Below are 12,190 nucleotides of genomic sequence, written 5' to 3' on the forward strand. Positions count from 1 at the left end.
ACGATAAGGCATTATAAGGCACAATAAGGCATTATAAGGCACAATAAGGCACAATAAGGCATTATAAGGCACGATAAGGCACGATAAGGCACAATAAGGCACAATAAGGCACTATAAGGCACAATAAGGCACAATAAGGCACGATAAGGCACGATAAGGCACGATAAGGCACGATAAGGCACGATAAGGCACGATAAGGCACGATAAGGCACGATAAGGCACGATAAGGCACAATAAGGCACAATAAGGCATTATAAGGCACAATAAGGCATTATAAGGCACAATAAGGCACAATAAGGCACGATAAGGCACAATAAGGCATTATAAGGCACGATAAGGCACGATAAGGCACAATAAGGCACAATAAGGCACTATAAGGCACAATAAGGCACAATAAGGCACGATAAGGCACGATAAGGCACAATAAGGCATTATAAGGCACGATAAGGCACGATAAGGCACAATAAGGCATTATAAGGCACGATAAGGCACGATAAGGCACAATAAGGCACGATAAGGCACAATAAGGCATTATAAGGCACAATAAGGCACGATAAGGCACAATAAGGCACGATAAGGCACAATAAGGCACAATAAGGCACGATAAGGCACGATAAGGCACAATAAGGCACAATAAGGCACGATAAGGCACAATAAGGCACAATAAGGCATTATAAGGCACAATAAGGCACAATAAGGCACGATAAGGCACGATAAGGCACGATAAGGCACAATAAGGCACGATAAGGCACAATAAGGCACAATAAGGCACAATAAGGCATTAAAAGGCACGATAAGGCACGATAAGGCACAATAAGGCACGATAAGGCACAATAAGGCACAATAAGGCATTATAAGGCACAATAAGGCACAATAAGGCACAATAAGGCATTAAAAGGCACGATAAGGCACGATAAGGCACGATAAGGATCAATAAGGCATTATAAGGCACAATAAGGCACGATAAGGCACAATAAGGCACAATAAGGCATTATAAGGCACAATAAGGCACGATAAGGCACGATAAGGCACGATAAGGCATTATAAGGCACGATAAGGCATTATAAGGCACGATAAGGCACGATAAGGCACAATAAGGCACGATAAGGCATTATAAGGCACGATAAGGCACGATAAGGCACGATAAGGCACGATAAGGCATTATAAGGCACGATAAGGCATTATAAGGCATTATAAGGCACAATAAGGCATTATAAGGCACGATAAGGCACAATAAGGCATTATAAGGCACAATAAGGCATTATAAGGCACGATAAGGCACAATAAGGCACGATAAGGCACGATAAGGCATTATAAGGCACGATAAGGCACAATAAGGCACGATAAGGCACAATAAGGCATTATAAGGCACGATAAGGCACGATAAGGCATTATAAGGCACGATAAGGCATTATAAGGCACGATAAGGCACAATAAGGCATTATAAGGCACGATAAGGCACAATAAGGCATTATAAGGCACGATAAGGCACGATAAGGCATTATAAGGCACGATAAGGCATTATAAGGCACGATAAGGCATTATAAGGCATTATAAGGCATTATAAGGCATTATAAGGCACGATAAGGCACGATAAGGCACGATAAGGCATTATAAGGCACGATAAGGCATTATAAGGCACAATAAGGCATTATAAGGCACGATAAGGCACAATAAGGCATTATAATGCACAATAAGGCATTATAATGCACAATAAGGCACAATAAGGCATTATAATGCACAATAAGGTACAATAAGGCATTATAAGGCACGATAAGGCACGATAAGGCACGATAAGGCACGATAAGGCACAATAAGGCATTATAAGGCACGATAAGGCACGATAAGGCAGTATAAGGCACAATAAGGCACAATAAGGCATTATAAGGCACGATAAGGCACGATAAGGCACGATAAGGATCAATAAGGCATTATAAGGCACGATAAGGCACGATAAGGCACAATAAGGCATTATAAGGCACGATAAGGCACGATAAGGCATTATAAGGCACGATAAGGCATTATAAGGCACGATAAGGCATTATACGGCACAATAAGGCATTATAATGCACGATAAGGCACGATAAGGCACAATAAGGCATTATAAGGCACGATAAGGCACGATAAGGCACGATAAGGCAGTATAAGGCACAATAAGGCACAATAAGGCATTATAAGGCACGATAAGGCACGATAAGGCAGTATAAGGCACGATAAGGCACAATAAGGCATTATAAGGCACGATAAGGCACGATAAGGCACGATAAGGCATTATAAGGCACGATAAGGCATTATAAGGCACGATAAGGCACAATAAGGCATTATAAGGCATTATAAGGCATTATAAGGCATTATAAGGCACGATAAGGCACGATAAGGCACGATAAGGCATTATAAGGCACGATAAGGCATTATAAGGCATTATAAGGCACGATAAGGCATTATAAGGCACGATAAGGCACGATAAGGCATTATAAGGCACGATAAGGCACGATAAGGCACGATAAGGCATTATAAGGCACGATAAGGCATTATAATGCACTATAAGGCACAATAAGGCATTATAATGCACAATAAGGCACAATAAGGCATTATAATGCACAATAAGGCACAATAAGGCATTATAATGCAAAATTAGGCATTATAATGCACAATAAGGCATTATAATGCACAATAAGGCACAATAAGGCACAATAAGGCACAATAAGGCATTATAATGCACAATAAGGCACAATAAGGCATTATAATGCACAATAAGGCACAATAAGGCATTATAATGCACAATAAGGCACAATAAGGCATTATAATGCAAAATTAGGCATTATAATGCACAATAAGGCATTATAATGCACAATAAGGCATTATAATGCACAATAAGGCATTATAAGGCACGATAAGGCATTATAAGGCACAATAAGGCATTATAAGGCACAATAAGGCACAATAAGGCACAATAAGGCACGATAAGGCATTATAAGGCACAATAAGGCATTATAAGGCACAATAAGGCACGATAAGGCATTATAAGGCACAATAAGGCATTATAAGGCACAATAAGGCACAATAAGGCACGATAAGGCATTATAAGGCATTATAAGGCACAATAAGGCATTATAAGGCACAATAAGGCATTATAAGGCACAATAAGGCATTATAAGGCACGATAAGGCATTATAAGGCACAATAAGGCATTATAAGGCACAATAATGCACAATAAGGCACGATAAGGCACGATAAGGCATTATAATGCACAATAAGGCATTATAAGGCACAATAAGGCATTATAAGGCACAATAAGGCACTATAAGGCACGATAAGGCACAATAAGGCATTATAATGCACAATAAGGCACAATAAGGCATTATAATGCACAATAAGGCATTATAAGGCACAATAAGGCATTATAATGCACAATAAGGCACGATAAGGCATTATAATGCACAATAAGGCATTATAAGGCACAATAAGGCATTATAAGGCACGATAAGGCACAATAAGGCACGATAAGGCACAATAATGCACAATAAGGCACGATAAGGCACGATAAGGCATTATAAGGCACAATAAGGCATTATAAGGCACAATAAGGCACTATAAGGCACGATAAGGCACAATAAGGCACGATAAGGCACGATAAGGCACAATAAGGCATTATAATGCACAATAAGGCACAATAAGGCATTATAATGCACAATAAGGCATTATAAGGCACAATAAGGCATTATAATGCACAATAAGGCACGATAAGGCATTATAATGCACAATAAGGCATTATAATGCACGATAAGGCATTATAAGGCACAATAAGGCATTATAAGGCACAATAAGGCATTATAATGCACAATAAGGCATTATAATGCACGATAAGGCATTATAAGGCACAATAAGGCATTATAATGCACGATAAGGCATTATAAGGCACAATAAGGCATTATAAGGCACAATAAGGCATTATAAGGCACAATAAGGCATTATAAGGCACGATAAGGCATTATAATGCACGATAAGGCATTATAAGGCACGATAAGGCATTATAATGCACAATAAGGCACAATAAGGCATTATAATGCACAATAAGGCATTATAAGGCACAATAAGGCATTATAAGGCACAATAAGGCATTATAAGGCACGATAAGGCATTATAATGCACGATAAGGCATTATAAGGCACGATAAGGCATTATAATGCACAATAAGGCACAATAAGGCATTATAATGCACAATAAGGCACAATAAGGCATTATAATGCACAATAAGGCATTATAAGGCACGATAAGGCACAATAAGGCATTATAATTCACAATAAGGCACAATAAGGCACAATAAGGCATTATAATTCACAATAAGGCATTATAAGGCACAATAAGGCATTATAAGGCATTATAATGCACAATAAGGCATTATAAGGCATTATAAGGCACAATAAGGCATTATAAGGCATTATAATGCACAATAAGGCATTATAATGCACAATAAGGCACAATATGGCATTATAAGGCACGATAAGGCACAATAAGGCATTATAATGCACAATAAGGCATTATAATGCACAATAAGGCACAATAAGGCATTATAAGGCACGATAAGGCACGATAAGGCATTATAATGCACAATAAGGCATTATAATGCACAATAAGGCACGATAAGGCACAATAAGGCATTATAATGCACAATAAGGCATTATAATGCACAATAAGGCACAATAAGGCATTATAATGCACAATAAGGCACAATAAGGCATTATAAGGCACGATAAGGCACAATAAGGCATTATAAGGCACAATAAGGCATTATAATGCACAATAAGGCACAATAAGGCATTATAATGCACAATAAGGCATTATAAGGCACGATAAGGCACAATCAGGCATTATAAGGCATTATAATGCACAATAAGGCATTATAATGCAGGATAAGGCATTATAAGGCACAATAAGGCATTATAATGCACAATAAGGCATTATAAGGCACAATAAGGCATTATAATGCACAATAAGGCATTATAAGGCACAATAAGGCATTATAAGGCACAATAAGGTATTATAAGGCACAATAAGGCATTATAAGGCACAATAAGGCATTATAAGGCACAATAAGGCACGATAAGGCACGATAAGGCACAATAAGGCATTATAATGCACAATAAGGCATTATAATGCACAATAAGGCATTATAAGGCACAATAAGGCATTATAAGGCACAATAAGGCATTATAAGGCACAATAAGGCATTATAATGCACAATAAGGCATTATAAGGCACAATAAGGCACGATAAGGCACGATAAGGCACAATAAGGCATTATAATGCACAATAAGGCATTATAAGGCACAATAAGGCATTATAAGGCACAATAAGGCATTATAATGCACAATAAGGCATTTTAAGGCACAATAAGGCATTATAAGGCATTATAATGCACAATAAGGCATTATAATGCACAATAAGGCATTATAAGGCACAATAAGGCATTATAAGGCACAACAAGGCATTATAATGCACAATAAGGCATTATAAGGCACAATAAGGCACGATAAGGCACGATAAGGCACAATAAGGCATTATAATGCACAATAAGGCATTATAAGGCACAATAAGGCATTATAAGGCACAATAAGGCATTATAATGCACAATAAGGCATTTTAAGGCACAATAAGGCACAATAAGGCACGATAAGGCACAATAAGGCATTATAATGCACAATAAGGCATTATAAGGCACAATAAGGCATTATAAGGCACAATAAGGCATTATAAGGCACAATAAGGCACGATAAGGCACAATAAGGCATTATAAGGCACAATATGGCACAATAAGGCATTATAAGGCACAATAAGGCATTATAATGCACAATAAGGCATTATAAGGCACAATAAGGCATTATAATGCACAATAAGGCACAATAAGGCATTATAAGGCACAATAAGGCACGATAAGGCATTATAAGGCATATTTAGGCACTGCTAATGGCTTTATAAGGCATTATAAGGCATTATGATTCCTCACCGTCGTAACCTGGATCAACCATCTGGAACACTTGTTGGACCTAGAGACAGAGTAAACTCCTCTTCCCCCTCTGTCGCATCAGGGATTGACAGAGACGAGGAAGTGACATCCTTTGGGGAGACCTGCTCTGTGTAGGGTTAGGGTTCTGGGGTTAGGGTTAATAAGACAAGATAAGGTATTATAAGGCACAATAAGACAAGATAAGTTATTATAAGGCACAATAAGTAAAGATAAGTTATTATAAAGGCACAATAAGTAAAGATAAGGTATTATAAGGCACAATAAGACAAGATAAGTTATTATAAAGCACAATAAGACAAGATAAGGTATTATAAGGCACAATAAGTCACGATAAGGCACAATAAGGCACGATAAGACAAGATAAGGTATTGTAATGCAGAATAAGGCATTATAAGGCCAGTAAGGCACAATAAGATAAGATAAGGTATTATAAGGCACAATAAGGCACAATAAGGTATTATAAGGCACGATAAGGTATTATAAGGCCAGTAAGGCACAATAAGATAAGATAAGGTTTTATAAGGCACAATAAGGCACTATAAGGTATTATAAGGCACGATAAGGTATTATAAGGCCAGTAAGGCACAATAAGATAAGATAAGGTTTTATAAGGCACAATAAGGCACTATAAGGCATTATAAGGCACTATAATGCCTTATAATGCCTCACCGTCGCAACCCGGATCAACCATCTGGAACACTTGTTGGACCTAGAGACAGAGTAAACTCCTCTTCCTCCTCTGTCGCATCAGGGATTGACAGGGACGAGGAAGTGACATCCTTCGGGGAGACCTGCTCTGTGTAGGAATCTGAAGAGGAGCCAGGTACAGACTTCTTAGAGGAGTTTTAGCTCTCCTCCCGCCTCTGCTTGTTGGACTTTGGGACATCGAGAGCCGTCCGTTGAGGGGGGGGTTCTGCCACAGTCATCACACACCACACCTGCTCAGCCTCTCAGCCCACTACATTTCCACTCCCCTTCAGTTTCCCTTCGTTTACCTGAACCACACTCTCCTCAATAAGCCAACACAAATCACCTGTTTCTCATCACCTGCTGCCAGTATCAAAGTCCCGGTTTCAACTCAGTCAGTGCCAGATTGTTCTCTGCAATGCAAGACTCTCCAGCACTTCTCCTCGGACTGATCTCCCGGTTTCCACCTTGCCTGTCCCTGACCTTCCTTCCTAGTTTCTGCCCTGGTTACAACCTCAGCCTTCTGTCCCTGACCAAGAGATTTGCCTGCTCCTCATCTGTTTCCAGCATGATCCTCCACACAGCAACTTGGCGCGCCTTCGCCGCCTCGCCGCCTGAGAAGCTGAACAGCATTCCTGCTGAGGAGATCCAGCATCTCAACAGACATTGTGTGACCTGGTAAGAAAAGACTGTTACCTGCTGCTTCCTCCAGGCTCCAGTGTGCTTCTTTTGGGTTTGACCTTACACCCGTTACAATCGTGCCTTATCGTGCCTTATAATGCCTTATAATGCCTTATCGTGCCTTATAATGCCTTGTAACGGGTGTAAGGGTGAACCCAGCACACTGGAGCCCTGAGGAAACAGCAGGTAACAGTCTTTACTAACCAGGTCACACAGTGTCTGTTGAGATGCTGGATCTCCTCAGCAGGAATGCTGTTCAGCTTCTCAGGCGGCGAGGCGGCGAAGGCACGCCGAGTCGCTGTGTGGAGGATCATGCTGGAAACAGACAAGGAGCAGGCAAATCTGTTGGTCAGGGACAGAAGGCTGAGGTTGTAACCAGGGCAGAAACCAGGAAGGAAGGTCGGGGACAGGCAGGGTGGAAACCGGGAGATCAGTCTGAGGAGAAGTGCTGGAGAGTCTTGCATTGCAGAGAACAATCTGGCACTGAGTGAGCTGAAACCAGGACTTAAATACTGGCAGCAGGTGATGAGAAACAGGTGATTAGTGTTGGCTTAATGAGGAGAGTGTGGTTCAGGTAAACGAAGGGAAACTGAAGGGGAGTGGAAATGTACTGGGGCATGTGATACTGGGACAGAAACCCCCCCTCCCCCCCCTCAAGGGACGGCTCTCAACGTCCCAAAGTCCAACAAGCAGAGGTGGGAGGAGGGCAAAAACTCCTCTGAGAAGTCTGTACCTGGCTCCTCTTCAGATTCCGACGCAGAGCAGGTCTCCCCGAAGGATGTCACTTCCTCGTCCCTGTCAATCCCTGATGCGGCAGAGGGGGGAGAGGAGTTGACTCTGTCTCTAGGTCCAACAAGTGTTCCAGATGGTTGATCCGGGTTGCGGCAGTGAGGCATCATAAGGCACTATAAGGCAAAATAAGGCACAATAAGGCATTATAAGGCACAATAAGGCACAATAAGACAAGATAAGGTATTATAAGACACAATAAGACAAGATAAGGTATTATAAGGCACAATAAGTCAAGATAAGGCATTATAAGGCACAATAAGGCACCATAAGTCAAGATAAGGTATTATAAGGCACAATTAGACAAGATTAGGTGTTATAAGGCACAATAAGGCACAATAAGGCACAATAAGATAAGATAAGGTATTATAAGGCACAATAAGGCACAATAAGACAAGATAAGACATTATAAGGCACAATAAGACAAGATAAGGTATTATAAGACACAATAAGACAAGATAAGGTATTATAAGACACAATAAGTCAAGATAAGGTATTATAAGGCACAATTAGACAAGATTAGGTGTTATAAGGCACAATAAGTCATGATAAGGTATTATAAGGCACCATAAGTCAAGATAAGGTATTATAAGGCACAATAAGTCCAGATAAGGTATTATAAGGCACAATAAGGCACAATAAGTCAAGATAAGGTATTATAAGGCACCATAAGTCAAGATAAGGTATTATAAGGCACAATAAGGCATAATAAGTTATCACAAAGCAGAATAATGTGATGTGATATTTTATACAAAAACATTTAAACCGTTTATTTAATGTAATAATATGTGTAAGGACTTCATTTACTCACCGAAATGAAGGCGTTGACTTACCTTACGACCTTTAACCTCCATCGGTGCTCGATGTGAAATCAGTGCCTGGGAAGCGTGCGCTGCCTCCTGCTGCCACAGGTGTATTTGGCTGAAAGTCGCTCGTTAACATGGTCTCCCTTTCCACCTAAACACTGTGTTAAAGGGAGAAGACCAGAATATGTTAGCTTGTTCCTCGAATATAAGTTTATTTATAAAGACTGTAATTATTTTCATAAATATTTGGTATTTTAGCAACATTGAGAGGATAACTGAAGTAAAAAACTAGCATAACGACGTCACGTTCATGATTTTACCATAATAATACAACTTTTTCATATATATAATAAGAGGAAAGTTGAATACATTTGTTTTAAAGCGAATAAATTATGTTATATTTCATGCAAAAAACATTTAAACCGTTTATTTAATGTAATAATATGAATAAGGACTTAATTTACTCACCGAAATACAGACGACGAATCCTCCTTTCGACGTTTCTGCCCCAGCGCGAGCTCGAAGTGAAAGCTTTGCCCGGGAAACCTCGTCGCTCATTAACACGGTCTCCCTTTCCACCTAAACACCGTGTTAAAGGGAGAACACCAGAATATGTTAGCTTGTTCCTCGAATATAAGTTTATTTATACAGTTTTCAATTATTTTCATAAATATTTGGTATTTTAGCAACATTGAGAGGATAACTGAAGTAAAAAACTAGCACAATGACGTCGCGTCCATGATTTTACCATAATAATACAACTTTTTCATATATATAATAAGAGGAAAGTTGAATACATTTGTTTTAAAGCGAGTAAATTATGTTATATTTCGTACAAAAAACATTTAAACCGTTTATTTAATGTAATAATATGAATAAGGACTTAATTTACTCACCGAAATACAGACGACAAATCCTCCTTTCGACGTTTCTCCCCCAGCGCGAGCTCGAAGTGACAGCTCTGCCCGGGAAACCTCGCCGCCTCCTCCTTTGATGTGCTCGTGTAGGTGCAGGCTCAGGTGTACAGTGTATAGACGATGGGTGACGTCACGGATACTACGTCCATATTTGATAGTCTATGGCAGCCATTCTCAACCCTGGGGTCCCGACCCCAATGGGGGTCGCGAGATGATTTCTGGGGGTCGCCAAATAATTTTCGAAAAATATATCTAATATTATATTACAGAATTTCAGTCAGGGAGCCAAATTGAATTTAAATTGGAATTTAAATTATTAAATTGGAGCCATAGTTTTATTTGCAACTAATTAAGGGAGTGCAATAAGAACTCAAAGTATATTTTTCAGTTGGTTTTTCAGTATACCTGCACCGTTTTTCTGTTTCAGCACCGCGGACAGCGCTCATTATCCATTCTCACCGGCAATGCGTGCGTGATTGGGAGGGGGTGGGGGGGGGGGGGAGGTCGCGGACACCAGTGCATGTTAAATTGGGGGTCGCGACTCAAAAAGGTTGAGAACCGCTGGTCTATGGTATAGACCAGAATTAGCTTGTTCCTCGAATATAAGTTTATTTATACAGTCTTAAATTATTTTTTATAAATATATGATATTTTAGCAACATTGAGAGGATAACTGAAGTAAAAACCTAGCATAGCGACGTCACGTTCATGATTTTAACATAATAATAATACTTTTTTTATATATATAATAAGAGAAATGTTAAATTATTTTTTTTAAAGCTAAGAAATGATGTTATATTTTTTATAAAACCATTTAAACCGTTTATTTAATGTAATAATATGTATAAGGATATTAATACCGAAATACAGACGATTAATTCCCCTTACGACCTTTAAACCCCAGCGCGAGCTCGATGTGAAATCAGTGCCCGGGATGCGCGCGCATCCTGCTTGTTTTGCTCGTTCAGGAGCAGTGAGAGAGACCGAGGAGGAGAGAAGAGGTAAGGAGAGCAGAGAAGAGGAGGAAAGGAGGAGAAGACGGAGGGAGATCTAACTTTTGGACGCTTCTGTCTTTGCATTGGCTTCATTCTGAGGATGTGAGTTTAAATCTGGTGCTTTTAATCGTCGCTGTATCTCAGATCATGGACCGGACACTCTGCTACACAGAGCTTCACCTCGCCTCTCAGATCACCAGTTAACTCACTAACATCATGTATTTAGACTCTGTTTATCTTCTTTAATTCTCCTGGTGAAGCTCTTTATAACCAGATCGTCGTTGTTTTGTATGAACCGTTGAATCAGTGTCCTCTGTGACAGTCAATGAATCACATGCTGCTGATCCCTGAGAGAAGGACTGCTGCTTCCACTGGAGTCCACCATCCGGAGCTGAGTCTAGTTTATGGATCTCCTCCACATCGCGGGACGTAAGAGAAGAAAACCAGCACAGAAGGGGTGAGTTATGGATAAATGTGGTTTATTAACTTATTACAGAGGTTAGAGAGACGCTTCATTAAGCAGGGGTGTGTCCAGGGTCCGGAGAGGGGACATGGTACTCATCTGTGATCATTTATATGCAAAGACTTCCTAATGTTCTTAATTAAAGTCAATATTTGCAGTTAATAAACCTTTATTAATGCTGAAGAACAGAACAAATAAAATGCACACAATTTGAATGAAAATCTGCACTAATAAAATCTGTATTTACGATAAAGAAATAACTGTTAAAAGTAACATTTTTGTACTTATAATGTAAGTTTTGCATGTGAAATGTGACTACCTTATTAGATAGATGGTTAAAAATAAATAAATAATAATAATAATAATAGTAATAATGATACGGTGAATACAATAAATTAACAAAATAATAATAATGGTAATAATGAGAAGGTGAATATAAAATAATATGGTAATTATAAGGACAGGAGAATACAACAATGTGCTTACACAGTTAAATAAATCAACACCATTAAAAATAAATAAATAAAATAATAATGATAATAATAGTCATAATGATAAGGTGAGTATAAAATAAAATATACTGCATTTAAGGGATATATACACTGTATACACTTCTACACTTATATCTTATAATTCGATAGTAAGGTAAGTTGTGGCATGGGTAAAATTGCAGCAGGTTTTTAAGAGTATACACAGTATGAAAAGCACACAGAGTGATTTATATATGAGAAGTTTAAATATGAGAAGAACAGACCAAATCCCAACGCTTCTGAGGGACCTTAAAGACTCATACTCATCCCTACACCTCTACCTTCAGGCTTTAA

The 12,190-nt window shown here is 39.1% G+C and overlaps 1 long non-coding RNA gene across 1 annotated transcript; it reads right to left on the reverse strand.

Moving 5' to 3' along the window:
• Positions 1 to 5,925: 5,925 nt before the first annotated feature.
• LOC117808816 lies at positions 5,926 to 9,971 on the reverse strand. Its single transcript, XR_004630398.1, has 4 exons — positions 9,888 to 9,971; positions 9,460 to 9,570; positions 9,019 to 9,142; positions 5,926 to 6,152 (listed from the first exon to the last, which is right to left on the reverse strand). It is a non-coding gene; the product is annotated as an uncharacterized LOC117808816 (long non-coding RNA).
• Between the last annotated feature and the right edge of the window lie 2,219 nt (positions 9,972 to 12,190).

Source organism: Notolabrus celidotus, unplaced genomic scaffold, assembly GCF_009762535.1.
Source record: "Notolabrus celidotus isolate fNotCel1 unplaced genomic scaffold, fNotCel1.pri scaffold_157_arrow_ctg1, whole genome shotgun sequence".
NCBI lineage: Eukaryota > Metazoa > Chordata > Actinopteri > Labriformes > Labridae > Notolabrus > Notolabrus celidotus.